The sequence below is a fragment of the Tamandua tetradactyla genome, chromosome 19 (assembly GCF_023851605.1).
Source record: "Tamandua tetradactyla isolate mTamTet1 chromosome 19, mTamTet1.pri, whole genome shotgun sequence".
In the NCBI taxonomy this organism is placed as follows: domain Eukaryota; kingdom Metazoa; phylum Chordata; class Mammalia; order Pilosa; family Myrmecophagidae; genus Tamandua; species Tamandua tetradactyla.
Window position 1 is genome coordinate 56,145,169 of NC_135345.1, and position 12,362 is coordinate 56,157,530.

The 12,362-nt window shown below is 39.4% G+C and overlaps 1 pseudogene across 1 annotated transcript in view; it reads left to right on the forward strand.

The window, feature by feature from the left end:
* The window catches only part of LOC143663398 (negative elongation factor D pseudogene), a 47,528-nt pseudogene extending 35,618 nt beyond the window's left edge, over positions 1-11,910 (forward strand). The window contains exon 2 of the transcript XR_013165904.1: positions 10,915-11,910. The product of XR_013165904.1 is annotated as a negative elongation factor D pseudogene (transcript). The remainder of the gene's footprint in view (positions 1-10,914) is intronic.
* The last annotated feature ends 452 nt before the right edge of the window (positions 11,911-12,362 follow it).

Here is a 12,362-nt window from a genome sequence, read left to right on the forward strand (position 1 = left end):
TTAATCTCCATGTATTTGTGGAAGTTCTTGTCTTTGGCGGTTATTGCTTTCCAGCTCCATTCTGTTGTGATCAGAGAAAATTCTTTGAATTTCAATATTTTTAAATTTATAAAGACTTGTTTTGTGTCCCAGCATATGCTCTATCTTGGAGAATGTTCCATGAACACCAGAGAAGAATGTATATCCTGGTGTTTTGGGGTGGAACAGCCTATATATGTCTGTAAGATCTAATTCATTTATCAAATTGTTTATATCTCTGTTTTCTTGCTGATCCTCTGTCTGGTTGTTCTGTCTATAGAGAAGAGTGGTATACTGAGGTCTGCTACTATTATTGTTGAAACGTCTATTGCTCCGTTCAGTTTTGCCAATGACTATCTCATGTACTTTGGAGCTCCTTGATTGGGAGCATAAACATTTATGATTGTTATTTCTTCTTGGTGTATTGTTCCTTTTATTAATATATAGTGTCCTTCTTTGTGTCTTATGATGTCTTTCCATTTAAAGTCTATTTTGTCTGATATTAGAATAGCTACTCCTGCTTTCTTTTGGTTACGGCTTGCATGGAACATATTTTTCCATCCTTTCACTTTCATTCTATTTGCATCCTTGTGTCTAATGGTAATGGACTAAATTTAGATTAAATAACACTCTTTTAAATAACCAGTGGGTTAAAGATAATATTGCTAGAGAAATCAGTAGCTATCTGAAGATGAAGGGAAATGAGAATATAATATATCAGAGCTTATGGGATGCAGCAAAGGCTGTTTTGAGAGCAAAATCTATTGCCCTAAATGCCTACATTAAAACACAAGAAAAAGCAAAAATCAAGGCTTAACTGCTCACCTGGAGGAACTTGAGAAAGAACAGCAAACTAACCTCAAAGCAAAGAGAAGAAGAGAAATAACATAGATTAAAGCAGAGTTAAATGAATGGGAGAACAAAACAACAATAGAAAGCACCATATAGCTGGATTATATTTGTTAATCCATTCTGACAGTCTGTATCTTTTAAGTGATAAGTTTAGTCCATTACCATTCAAAGTTCTTACTGTAAAAGCATTTCTTGAATCCACCATCTTCTTCTTTGGATTTTATTTGTCAGATCTGTATATTCTCTTCCTTCTTTCTCTTTTTATCCTTTAACTTACCTTTACTGGTACTCTTCAATTCTGTGCCCTCCTCCCTCTCCTGTCTTTTTTTTTTTTTCAGCTGACAGAACTCCCTTTAGTGTTTCTTATAGAGCCCGTCTCTTGTTGACAGTTTCTTTCAGCATTTGTTTGCTTGCGAAAATTTTAATCTCTCCCTCAGATTTGAAGGACAATTTGGCTGGGTACAAAATTCTTGGCTGGAAGTCTTTCTCTTTTAGGATCTTAAATCATACCACTGCCTTCTCACCTCCAGAGGTGAGATTAAATTTTTCACAAGCAAACAAATGCTGGAAGAAACTGTCAACAAGAGACAGGCTCTACAAGAGATACTAAAGGGAGTTCTGCCAGGTGAGTAGTCCAAACTCAGTCTTATGTGGTTTGGAAGAAACTGTCAACAAGAGACGGGCTCTACAAGAGATACTAAAGGGAGTTCTGCCAGGTGAGTAGTCCGAACTCAGTCTTATGTGGTTTCCTTTGTATGTAGTAGATTGTTTTTCTCTTGCCACTTTCAGGATTTTCTGCTTCTGTTAAACATTTGACAGGTGATTATTACGTGTTTTGGGGAAGGCCTATTTGAATTTATTCTATTTGGAACTCGTTGGACTTCTTTGATTTGCATATTTATGTCCTTTATAAGGGTTGGGAACTTTCCCCCATTATATCCTCAACTAATCTTGCTAGCCCTTTATTCTTCTCTTCTCCTTCAGAGACACCAGTGATTCTTATATTTTTGTGCTTTGTTATGTCCATCATTTCCCTGAGATACAATTCAGATTTTTCCATCTTTTTGCTGTTTGCTGTTTTGTGTGTTCAAAATCAGTTGCCCTGTCCTCTAGTTCACTTATTCTTTCTTCTGCCTCTTCAAATCTGCTATTGTGTGTCTCCAGTATATTTTTTATTTGGTCTACTGCATCTTTAATTTCTGTGATATCTTCTTTTTTTCTATTTATTCTTTCAAATTCCTCTTTATGCTCTTCTGGTGTCTTCTTGATCTCTTTTATGTCATTAGGCATCCCACTGATTTGTAGTATAATTATAGGAGCATCTTTGATTAGTTGTTCCAAAGTCTGTGTCTCCTCAGGTGTTTAATTTGGTCATTAGGCTGGGCTATATCTGTCTGCATCATGATATGCTTAGTGATCTTCTTTTGCCTTTAAGACATGTAAATATCTTGATTGGGTTAGTTTAGAGTTAATTTCCTTCAATAGACTAAAGCTTTGTATTTGTGGAGTAGATATGGAGCAGGATGCAGGGCATAACAGTGCGGTGACAGATTGCATTGCAGGTGTAGGCATAGGTTGGGGATGCTACTCTAGCGCATGTGAGCCTGGAGTGCAAGGTGTGGGGTTGTGGAGGTGTGGTGCAGGGACCATGGGGTTATGGTGCAGCTTAGGCAGGCCTTGGAATGCAGGAGCGGTGTGCGGTGTGGGGGACCTAGAGGTAGAGCACAATGAGAGGTGGATGGAGAGGCTGAGCAGATGCACAGGGGCTGGAATTCAGGCAGAATGTGAGTGGGCGCATGGAGCATGGAGGTCATTGTTATCAGGGTATGGGGTAGGTGGCACAGAGGTCAGGGCACAGGGAGGGCAGGGCGTGGATATGTACTTGTACAGGTAGAGGGGTTCAGGTGGCCCAGAATGCAGATGTGCAGGTATGTAGGTCGCAGGTGTTGTGGGACGGGGTCAGGGACGGGTGGTGTCAGGTGGGTGGGGCCCTGGAGCAGATGTGCAGGTTCAGGGGTGGAGGTTTGGGTCAGGGGTGCACATGTGTGCAAGGGGTGCTATGTAGCACAGATGTACATGTGAGTACCTGCCAGGTGTGGGAGCAGGGTGCTTGTGCTGAGGGTGGGGTGGGTCAAGAGTGTGCACATGTGCGGGACAGGGGGTTAGGGTGCAGGGTTCAAGAGGTTGGGTCACAGATGTGTGGACACCCAGCAGGGAGGATGTAGCTGTGAGTATGTATGGTTCTATGGGTCAGGGCCCTGCTATGTGAAGATCTGGGGGGCAGAGTCCTGGTGTGTGCATGCACAGAGCTCAGGGGTAGTGAGCTGGGGTTGCCCCTGCTTGGGCTGTCGACGGGTATGACCCAGATGTACAGGTCAGAGCTTGCCCAGAGCTAGGGGGCATGGCTTGGGTGCATATATGCGCATATCTGGGAGGTCCTTACACTGATGTACACATGTGCAGAGCTCAGGGGTGGCAAGGTGGGGTTGCAGGACTGTATGGGCTGGGGGCAAGTGTGGCCCAGGTATGACGTTGAGTGCTGTGGCCTCGATGTGGAGGTGACCACCTTCAGGGGGCAGGGGAGGGGAGGTTACGGGGCTTGGCATGGGTGCATAGGTCTTTGGAGGGACGGGGCGAGACCGTGCGCTTGTGTGGAAGAGGTGGGTCGGGCTGGGGCAGCCGTGTGCACATGTGGAACTGAGGTGTGGGGTGGGAACACGAGGGTGTGGGGAGCAGTCAGGGCAGGAGTGCTTGGAGCATGGTAGGCGGGCAATTGATGGTGCTCAGGTGGTGTGATGCGGAGGGACTCTTGGGTCACATGGGTGGGGCAGTGTGCAGGAGGGTAGCATATTCAAGGAACAGCTTGGCTTACTTCCCTAGTTCCCATCTCCCTGTCTGTACATTCCTGAAGGCTCCATTTGGAAACGGGTGTGTTAGGATGTTTGTACTAGCTGGATGAACTCTGGTTCTCTGCATCTCAAATCCTCAGCCTTTGCAACCCTGCCTTCCTTAAGTGGTGTAGAAGATCCTCCCGGGGAATCGTGGTCCCAGTAGCCTTCCTGAATCTTCTCTAGCTGTCCTTGGAGCAGGGGTGAACTCGACCTGTCCAGGTACTTCTTATAAGCTGCTTCAAATCTTCTGTGAAATAAAACAAGGCGTAAATAAATGCATGCACATACACACATTCATATATACACATAAAACTATTTTTTCTCTTTCACTTCACCACCATCATTCCAAACATTCAATAAATATTTATTGAGTGCCTACTAGTGCCAGGCACTAGTATGAGTAACACAACAACAGGTGACCAATGAGGACCCTGGCCTTGTGGCACAGGCATACTAGAGAAAGGAAGACAGGCAGGGATGAGAGGGAGACTGGGTAGGAAGAGGCATTTGCATGGGACGTCCTCTCTGAAGAAATGGCCTGTGAATCTGAAGTAGGAATAAGGAGCGAGGACCTGCCGGGGTAAAGAACTGGGGTAAGAGAGCTCCTGGCAGAGCAAACAGCAATGGAAAGCAGGAACCAACTTGGCCAGTTTGCATAGCAAGAAAGAAATACTCCTGTCCTTGTTTTCTCTTGGCATATTTGAGACAAGGAAACACTTTTAAAGGATAAATTTGCAAAATATAAAGGAAAATTTGATTACCAAAGTATAGGTTTCACCTTAACTTCACCTTAAGCAATTAGAAAAAGAAGAGCAGACTAAACTCAAAGCAAGCAGAAACAAGGAAGTTAACAAAGATGAGACATGAAATAGAGAAAAACCAATGTTGGTTCCTTAAAAGATCAACAATATTGACACCCTTTAACCAAGACAGTAAAGAGAGAAATATCAAATGATTGAAGCCAGGAGTGAAAGAGGGGACATCATACCCTATCTTGAAGAAATATAAAAAGGAATATAAAGGAATACTATAAATAACATTATGCCAATAATTAGATGAGTTAGATGAAATGGACATACTCTGGAAAATAAACAAATTATCTAAACTTACTCAAGAGGAAATATAAAATCTGAATAGACCTTTAACAAGTAAGTGTCCTTTGAAGCACAAAAGATTTTCATTTTGTTGAAGTTCAATTTGTGTATTTATTTAGTATTTATCCATTTTTTTCTTTTGTTGCTTATACTTTCAGTGTCTTGTCTGAGAAACTACCTAACCTAAGGTCACAAAGATATACTACTGTATTTTCTGCTAAGAATTTTATAGTTTTAGCTATTACGTTTAGATCGATGATCGATTTGAGTTCATTTTTGTGTCTGGTGAAAAGAACAGGTTCAACTTCCTTCTTTTGCATGTAGATATCTAGTTGCCCCAGCACCATTTTTTAAAAGGCTGTTATTTTCCCATTGAATTGTCCTGTCAAAAATCAATTGACCATAAATGTGAGGATTGATTTCTGGACTTTCAGTTCTATTTCATTTGCATTATGCATTTATCCTTAAGCCACTACTACACTATCTTGATTACTGTGGCTTTGGCATAAATTGGACATTGGGAAGTATGAGTTCTCCAACTTTGTTCTTCTTTTTCAAGATTGGTTTGGCTGTTCTGAGATACTTGAATTTCTAAAGATTTTGAACATCAATTAAGCAAAAGATCTCTAGTAGAATTACCAGAAAAAGTGTGATCATCTCATCAAGCTATCATCAATTGTGAAAAATTTTCCTCACCAATGCAAGTGTTGCTGGTGCAGCATTGTATGGGACTCCTGTATTTTATGCATGATTGTTCTGTAAACGTGCAACTTCTCTGGTAAATTTTTTTTTAATCTGGCTTTATAACATCAAACCTAATGAGCAGCAGCAAATGCCACAATCTGTATAATGAATTTCAACATAGTTTTAAAAATTTCTTGTTTTTCTTCTGAATGAGAAACCATTTACTCTGCAAAGAAGTTCTCTCTTTCTTCACTACCTACTCAAACCCCTTCCACTTATTAAGACTCTGAATTTCACATTTTATAAGACCATTCCAGGTCATACTAATTTTTGCCTTCTCTATAAGTCTGTCTACCTATCTACAATTTATATAAAACATCAGCGCACTTACTCATATACGGTGTTATTTTCAAATTATGGCCATAAGCTGTAAGGTGCTCAAGGGCAGAGACAATTAATATTCTTTTTTTCCCCTCAATTCCTGCCTATTTTAGCTTGAAATTTAAATCTATATTTGTTGGACTGAATGCTACTCTTTACATTTTTTTCAAACTATCAAGTACAAGTATATTTTAATTAGATAAAACAAAACAATATACTTTCTTAATTAGTAAAGTATAAATTTGGGCATAATGGTAGGTAACTAACACTTAGTTAAACATATTAGGAGGTAAGATGATCCAACTAATATACTAACATTTTTCTTAGAACTAGGCACTCTGCTTGGTGCTTTGCATTAATAATTTTATATTCTTATTTAGAATAAAGTGTGATTCATGTGTGTGCTGGTTTGAAAGGATGTACTGACCCGACCTGCGGGACAGACGAACCTGGACCTGAGGGAGGGAGTGAGAACAGGGGACAAAAGACACAGAGAATGGAGACAAGACAGGATTCTGATCAAGTCTAATTTATTGAGGGCGAATCCAGGGTAATTATACAGCAAGAAAGGGGAAGTGACTTGTATCGGGTGTTAGCAGAAGTTGGGCGTTATTCTGCGGTTAAGCAACTTAATCGCAGAGGCTAAGCTGGGAAAGACAGTTGGGAAAGGCAGATTAGCCAAGGCTCGTCAGCCAATTTTGGGGAATGGACAGAGCAGAAGTGAGAGAAGAAGGGACTTAACTTGAGATAATACTTAAGGTGGCGTCAGACAACAAGATAACCGGCACACTGCTGGTGCCATAAGCAGTTTCCCACAATGTATGTCCCCTAGAAAAGCCATGCTTTAATCAAAATCCCATTCCCTATTCAATACTGTATGTTTGAAACTGTAATCAGATCATCTCCCTGGATGATGTGATTTAGTCAAGAGTGGTTATTCCGCTGGATTAAGTGATGACTTGTCTCCACCCATTTGGGTGGGTCTTGATAAGTTTCTGGAGTCGTGTAAAAGAGGAAACATTTTGGAGAATGGAAGAGATTCGGAGAGAGCAGAGAATGCTGCAGCACCATGAAGCAGAGAGTCCAGGAGCCAGCAGCCTTTGGTGATGAAGAAGTAAAATGCCTCCCAGGGAGCTTCATGAAACCAGAAGCCAGGAGAGAAAGCTAGCAGATATCACCATGTTTGCCACATGCCCTTCCCGCTGAGAGAGAGGCCCTGACTGTGTTCGCCATAGGCCTTCTCACTTGAGAGAGAAACCCTGAACTTCATCGGCCTTCTTGAACCAAGATATCTTTCCCTGCATGGATACCTTTGATTGGACATTTCTGTAGACTTGTTTTAATTGGAACATTTTCTTGGCCTTAGAACTGTAAACTAGCAACTTATTAAATTCCCCTTTTTAAAAGCCATTATGTTTCTGGTATATTGCATTCCAGCAGCTAGCGAACTAGAACAATGTGTAAACATGATTATACATTTAGGAGACTCAAATTTTTAAAATGTATTCTTTTTATCATTTAAAAATGTTGATTAAACTAATTTAGCTACTCAGGAAACTTTCTTAGGGTTATGCCACTAGTGAAGCTCTCTAGATTTCCCAGATATCTTTGAATTTCATAAGTTTTGTTCATACCAAGGAACCAAGTTTATAAGACATTTTCATTGGTAACACCTCTAATTATTTTAAAACAAAAATCTTAATTCAACTGAGATTTGAAGTCAATTCAAAGTCATAATCACTTTGTGGACATTAGTTGGCTGAAGGTCAAGAAATGCATAGCTAAATCCTAGCTCTGACACTAACTCACAGGGGAACTACTTACCATCTGGACAACCATTTCCTCTTCTCATCAACGAGTCGATATGATCTCTAAATCCCATATGATTATCTGATTCCCATTCTATTTTGTTATACTCTGTTTCTGTGCTATTCTTTTCTATTTCCACATACAAATACGGACAACAGAGAAGTAGATGACATAAATTGACAAGTATATTTATAATACGTCTTCACAGATTATAGATTTTTAGAAATGGAATGCTGTCAGCTAGAGCCCTCATTTAACAACAAAGAAATTAAAGTCTAGGGTGGTTAAGTAGTAAGTCGTAAGACATACTCATCATTCCTTGCTTGAATAACTTCAAATTGGTTGGATTCCTTAAGTAAGGTCCACAGACATAAGGGTCTCTATGGATGAACTTTAGGGGTCTATATACATCCAAAAACTTTGTGCAAAAAAACCGGTATGAATGTACATAAATACCAAAAATTTTTTCTCTTGGAAAGAATCCTGTCAAATTCTCAAAGGGATCTATTTTTGTTCAAATAAATCCTCAGTTCTCAGCACAGTGTGTGACATATAAGACATACTTAGTAAACAGTAGTTGACTTGAATTTGTTGATTTCTTAGCAAAGAAAAAATTAATAACCACTAAAATAGAAAAAAACAGAATACATTCACTGGAAAATAATTTCCACTATTTCCTGCTCCCATAATGCTCTACTTATATGAACTCTTTAAATCTTGTTCCAAGCCTTATTACCCAATGCTGTGCTTGTCTATTAAACCAAGTAAGAAAGATGTTTAAATCACAGTCTCATCTCCTCTAGGAAGTCATCTATCTTTTTTACTTAATGTTACAATTCTATTTAATTAACAGGGGGTTAGTGGCAGTTAATAAATGATATATTAATTAACTTAGGAAGTGACTGTTTTGTCCTTATTAAAGTAATTCAAAATTTCAAATACTTGTAATTTTCATTAGTTCAATCAAGACATATCAAACCCAATTAAATCTAAGTTACTTTAGTTCACTGTTAGTCCCAGTACCATGAAAAGTCTCTAGTGCATCCAGAACATGTGCTAAAAGTTTTTAAAGTGTGATTTTGCAAAGGCACATGAAGAAAATGCAAAACAAAAGGAAAGCATAACTTGAGATTTTAATATCAGACAAGGTTAATTGTAAGCAAAAAGTCTTAGGTAAGACAAAAAAGGTGCAATCCATGTGAAAGATCTAACAGTTATTAATATTGATTTAAGAATTAATATCTAGATAACATTAAGAGCAATAGTTTAAAATTCCAGTAGGAGAAATAGAAATAACACTAGTAGGAGGAGGTTTTGATTGACCTCTCTCAGGCTATGACAGCCAAATGGTCAAAAATAACTAAAGAAACATAAGAAACTAAATAACATAACTAATGAGAAAGGTCAAGAGAAGACGCAACTTTATATCCTAAAAAGAGAGAATACACTTTTCTTTAAAGTGCCCTGTGTTAGTTTGCAAGCTGCCAGAATGCGATATAGCAAAACTGGAATAACTTTCACAAAAGGGGAATTTAGTAAGTTAAAAGTTTACTGTTCTAAGGAAGTGAGAGTGTCCAAATTAAGGCACCAACAAGAGGTTACCTTTACTCAAGAAAGGCCGATGGAACAGGAACCCCTCTGTCAGCTGGGTATCACATGGCTGTCATGTGCTGGTCCTTTGCTTCTGGGCTCAGTTGGTTTCAGCCTCTGTTTCCTGTGGGGCTTCATCATTTGGCTTCTCCAGGCCTGGCTTTCATTTCTTGGCTTCCCTTCGTTCTCTCCAGGTTCTGGCTTGCTTAACATCTCATGGCAATGTCTGCTGGGCTCCAAGCATCTTTAAACATCCATGACTCTGTTCTCCACGTGTCCACATATGTGTCAGCTCTTCTGTGAAGTGCCTATTGGCTCTGAGATTTCTGTTGTTTCTCTCATTTCTGTCGTTTCTGACGCGTCTCCAAAATGCTTCCTTCTAAAGTATTCCAGTAATCTAATCAAGACCCACCTGGAGAGGGTGGAGTCACATCTCCATCTAACCAAAGGTTAATAACCACAATTGGCTACGTCACATCTCCATGGTGATAATCTAATCAAAAGATTCCAACCTACAATATTGAATCAGGATTAAACAACTGCTTCCATAGGATTGAGGCAGGACAAAAACATGGCTTTTCTGGGGTATATAATACATTCAAACTGGCACATGCCCATATAATATTCACTGAATTGACATTATATTAAGCCACAAAGAAAGCTTGAAGAATTTCCCAGGAGTAGATTCCCCAATACATTTTCTATTCACAAAGCAAAAAAAAAAAAAAAACCTGGCAAATAAAAAGGAAAAAAAATACATATTGGCTTATAAATGTAGACTGTCTCTAAAAGGATTTACCAATTTGCAGAGAGAATTAGATGGCTGAGTGACAGCGGTGGAAGAAAGACTGCTCACTGAATCCCCATCTGCAGCAGGGGCACGTCATGAATTCCTTGTGTCTTTTGCCTTTGTGGGCCTCTTCCTTCATAATTGCACTTTATAATTGTATTGGTATAAAAACAAATTCACGTTTTTTTCTTCTGATTGTATAAGAAGTTAAAACCTTTTTGTATCTCTAAGATTATGGTGGGCTCTAGGCACTGTGCTTACTGTACCTAATGGGTAAGGCCTTGATCTGCAGAGATAGTAAAGCACAGTGATTAAGAATTTGAACTCGAGAGCTAAACCACCTGGGTTAAATCCCAGCTCTGCTACTTAATAGCTACATGACCTTGAGCAAGTTATTAATAAATATGTGCCTTGGTTTTCTCATCCTGTAAAATGGAGTAGAAATAGGTTTGTTGAGAAGCACATGAGTTAATATTATATTAAGCTCTTAGAAAAGTGTCTGACACATGATAGATTCAAGAGAGAATGGAGACACAGACAGAAACACAGATATAAATCACGGCATTATGGAGTCTGAAATAATATGGTGTCTTGGGTTTGCTTCTAAATGATTTGAGAGGAAGGAAGAAGGGATATGGATACAGAGGAAGCACGATTCGCCATTAGTTAATAATTGTTCAAAACGGGCAGAGGCCACATGGGATTCACTACACTACTTTCATTTCCCATTATAAAAAGGTTTAAAAATGAGTATTAAATAGGGAGGCCTCTAAGAGTTTAAATCCATACTCTTGTTTTCCCATAGGAGGTCCCTCTCCTTGCACTGGAAACTCAATTACTGTACCACAAAGAAGAAAGGAAGAACTGTGACAGCTGTGAGAGAGCTGGACTCATTTCTTAGGAGAGTTTCTTCCAAGGATGACTGAAGAGCACCAACGATGTAATGAGGCACTGCTTGCTGCTTGCCATGACTGAGTGGAATCTAGGACTGTGAGCCTAAGTCAGGCAGAACAGGACAGAGAAGACAGAAACAGATCACCACATGGGGAAAAAATCAGGCGTGGCCCAGTGATCCCCTCTGCCCACTGTGAAGGGGAGAGAGACGCTATTATGACTTTAGAGCTGGGCTATATAGTAAAGACATCTTACACTTAAATCATGATTCTGCTTGAGGAATCCCCTTTACCTCTCTAAGCTTCAGTTTCTCATCATAAAATGGGAATAACAATAAAAACAGTAGTATCTTAGGATTTGTGAGAAAACTGGCACCATGGGATAAACAATGCCATCCTGACCAAAAGGGGGAAAAGAAGTACAACAGATAAGGTATCAGTGGCTGAGAGAGTTCAGATAGAGTCAAGAGGCTACTCTGGAGGTTGCTCTTATGCAAGCTTCAGTTAGACCTTGCTACCTACTATAACTTGCCAAATCCCAGTCCAAACCATCCCTGCTAGTCCTGAAGAACACCTAGGGCAATATATAAGATTCCACAAATGTTCAGTGCACTAGGGTAACTTTCCAGAAACCTACAACCTCCAGATAGGTCCCTGGACCAGATAAGTCCTGAAACCTAGAGGGCCCAGCTTCTCCAAAATATTAACTAGTTACATGTCCATACCCCATATTATCTACAGAACCATCCAACATGAAAAAAGTTACAATGGACATAGTCCAAACAACCCTAAAGAGTAGGGAAAAACCAAAGGTGATGGTGGAGTTATACAGAGAAGGTAGGGTTTAACAAATGAGTATGTTTGCTGAATCATTATAGTGATATCCCTTTGAGTCTCTAGTATCTTAGAGCAGCTAGAAGTAAAATCCTAAAATTGTGGAATTGTAGCCCAGACCAAACTCTGAAATCTGTTCTACAACTAATTGTTGTGATGTGCTTTGAAATTTACTGCTCTTTTGTATATATGCTATTTTTCTCAAGAAAGAAAAAAAAAGTTTGAGCTGATAAATGCACAACTATAGATGATATTGTGAACCATTGATTGTATATTTTGGATGATTGCATGACGTGAATATATGATACTTAAAAAAAAACAAATTTGGAAACTGGATACCGTTAATAAATTTGACATTAATTAAACAAAAATGAAAAATATGATACCCAGTATCATACTCAATGGTGAGAGGCTGAAAGCTTTCCCCCTAAGATTGGGAATGAGACAAAGATGTCCTCTGTCACCACTATTATTCAACATTGTACTAAAAGTTCTAGCTAGAACAGTCAGGCAGGAAAAAGAAATA